Raw genomic sequence first — 3,293 nt, 5'->3', positions numbered from 1 at the left:
CCCTCACTGAGTGAGTTGGAAAGCTCACCCCATGTATACACCCCTTTTTAGATGATGATGCAGGTACCGTGGTGCCAATGGCAGGTGACCTAGTATCTTCTGGGTCAGAGTATGGTGTGAGCAACTGGTGGATGCCAGAAGGGGAGGAGCACTATCAGGACTGTGCGTGCGACCACTATGCTTACGCCGCATCATGAGATTGTACATCATATTTTGATACCTTGGGTACAACTGTGGCCTGTATATTGTTATTTTGAGATTATATTATATGTCATAGATGAATGTAACAAAATAACTCGGTTATCGCTATTATATTATCAGTAGACGTTTTCCCCATTTTATTTATGATTCCACTACTTATGTTGGTTTAGGGTGTGAGATTGTGAAAATTTCAAGGTACTACTATCAGAGATCCTAGTAGGTTTGTAAGACAGGTATTCCTCCTCAAGTTCCTCATAAAGGAATGTGTTCGTCACATCCACCAGCTACTAGGTACCAGCCTAAGTTAACAGCACAAGATAAGATAACACGGATCAGGTTAATCTTGGCTATTGGAGCAAATGTCTCCTGGTAGTCAATCCCATAAGTCTAACTGAAGCCCTTGGCTATACGTCCAACCTTGTAATAATCCATTGTACCATCAACCTTCTACTTAACTGTGAAGACCCACTTACAACCAATTGCCTTCTTTTGTGAGGGAAGACTCACTAGATCCCATGTGTTCTTCTTCCTTAGAGCCAGCATCTCCTAAACTATAGTTTCCTGCCATTGTGAGTTTACACTTGCTTCCTGCGAGGTATGAAGAATAGAAATAGAGGATAAAGCGGACACAAAACTATAGTAGGAAGAGAGTCATAAGAAACAATTTTAGCAATGGGATGTAAAGTGCAGGACCTAGTGCCTTTGCAAAAAGCAATAGGCACTCAAGAGTAGTAACGGAGATTCTTCACAAAAGTAGGCTTGCTTTATTAGGAATAAGGCTAGGCTTGGGTGGGTTGTATATGTGTTGGGCCTTCGGTCCATGTTGTTTTGAGTGTAATGGGCCACTTTTATCGGTCTAAACTGAGGGTATTAAGGTTGCATATGGGATTAACTAGTTTGTTTCTTTCTACAATTGTTTTCTTTTTAGTTGGGTTCAATTTAAGTTGTTAGTCTTTGTTATTTCTTAGGGTTCTTTTTAGTTGGGTTCAATTTAAGTTGTTATTCTTTGTTATTTCTTAGGGGTTAAGTTATTAGTTGAGTCAAGTCATTAGTTTCCTTTTTTAGTTGTTTCTATTTTCAGTTTTTAGAAACTTATTAAGACAAAGCAAGGAGGCTCCCATAGTAGAATGATTTGAAGAAAACATTTGTAGCTGCTGCTGCCTTCTTCATGAAGATTTGTCTTGTGTTTGGTCAAGGCTGATGGAACTAGTGTTTGATCCAGTTGACTCTCTACGGTGGGAAGCCCGAGAGGTTCTGTTCCTTTGCTTATCTTCTTCTCCCTTCAATTATTCAAGGATGTATTGTTGTTGCAATCATCTATAGGTATTTGATTCCATCTTCTTCCAGAGTTCTGTCCAACAAATCCTCTTAGTCTCCTAATTGTTTCCCCTGTTGCCTGAAACACTCCTAGCTATCTCTTACGGATGAAACTTTGGTCGAATCATCACCTTCACTAAGCTAAAACTCGAACCTACTTGGAGCTGAATCCGACCATCATATCTGGGAGTTATTCAAAATATCCTAAATCTTGTCCTGTAGTGAAATTGTAGTGAAATCTACCCAGATTTTAGATCTGATTCTGAAATTGATAGAGAGGCATGTTGTGCCCCTGATTTCTTTGACCTTTGTTGTTTCAAGTTCTATTTCAGTTATTATTAGCCCCTTTCTTTACCTGTATTTAATCTGGTTCCGAAACCCTAAATATTGAAATCGATACTCTAATTTCTTGTGCTGAGATCAGTCCTTATTTGATATTTGTTTGATCTACATTGATGCCATGATTTTGAGTATTATTTAATAAGTATCATGTAGTTTGGTATTAGGTTGGCGTTGCCAATCCTAATTCTACATTGAGCAGGGTTAACATTATCAGGATGGGAAAGAGAATTACATTGGTCCGAAGGGATTGGATTAGGTTCGAGAGGTGACAATTGGTGTGGTAGAGTAGGTGCAGTAGTTTGTGTTTGCTATCTGCGACCATAAACACACATCTCTGGACTAACAGACACCGTGTATGAAGTTCAAAGGCAGAACATCTTCTAATGCGGAAGAGGGCTCCTGAAGAGGTGGTGCAATGTAGTAATTTAAGTCAGTTTTTTTGTGAGGCATGTGTTTTGGCCAGACAAACTCGAATCACTTATTCTGTTTCTGGGAATAGAGTGCCACTCCTTTTTCATTGATACATTCTAATATATGGGGTATCCCGCTATGTGTCTGTCAATGGTTATCGACGGTATGTCTCTTTGATTGATTGTCATTCTTAGACTACTTGGGTTTATATGATGCGAACTAAGGGCGAGACCTTCTATTGCTTTCAGTAGTTTCACCGCATGGTTCAAACTCAGTTCGGTTCTAGCATTAAGACCCTTTAGAGCGACAATGGCCGGGAATACTTTGGAGGGTCCTTTCAACCTTACCTTTCCGATCATGGGATGATTCATCAACTAGTGTGGATACTCTGACTTAGAATGGGTTACTGAGCGTAAGAATCACCACCTTTATGAAGTAGCATGCTCTCTTATGTTTGAGATGCATGTTCCTCCCCAGTACTGAAGCGACGTAATTCTCATTGCTGCCTTTCTTATCAACCGAATGCCTTCTCGGGTCCATGCCTTCCGCTCCCCTCTGAGTCTTTTCCAAGGTTCTACTACTTTTCTTGTTCCACCTAAGGTATTCGATAGTGTTTAAGATGCTCACGATAATCATCCTCATGCAAAGTTTGATCCTCATGGTCTTCGATGCATTTTTTTTTTTGTATACTCCTACTCAGAAAGGCTATCGATGTTTTTATCCTCCTACTCAGCGTTGATTTGTGACTATGGATGTTGTCTTTCACGAATTTCATCATACTACACTATGACACCTCTTCAGGGGGGTCTCCTTCCAGTGTGGATGATGTCCCACTATCTCTTGAAATTGCCATCCCTACTAGTATCCTGTTTCAGGGGGAGAGTGACTCATACTTCTCCTACTATGCCTCGACCAAAGATACGTGTGTATAGTCATAGAGAGCAGACTCAAACCACTACACATTCAGCATCTACCCTACCATGCCAATCGTCTCCTCTCGAGCCTGATCTTGTCCCTTTGGA

This window comes from Macadamia integrifolia, chromosome 7 (assembly GCF_013358625.1).
Source record: "Macadamia integrifolia cultivar HAES 741 chromosome 7, SCU_Mint_v3, whole genome shotgun sequence".
NCBI classification, from domain to species: Eukaryota; Viridiplantae; Streptophyta; class Magnoliopsida; order Proteales; family Proteaceae; genus Macadamia; species Macadamia integrifolia.
Note: the sequence above shows the minus strand (reverse complement) of the source record.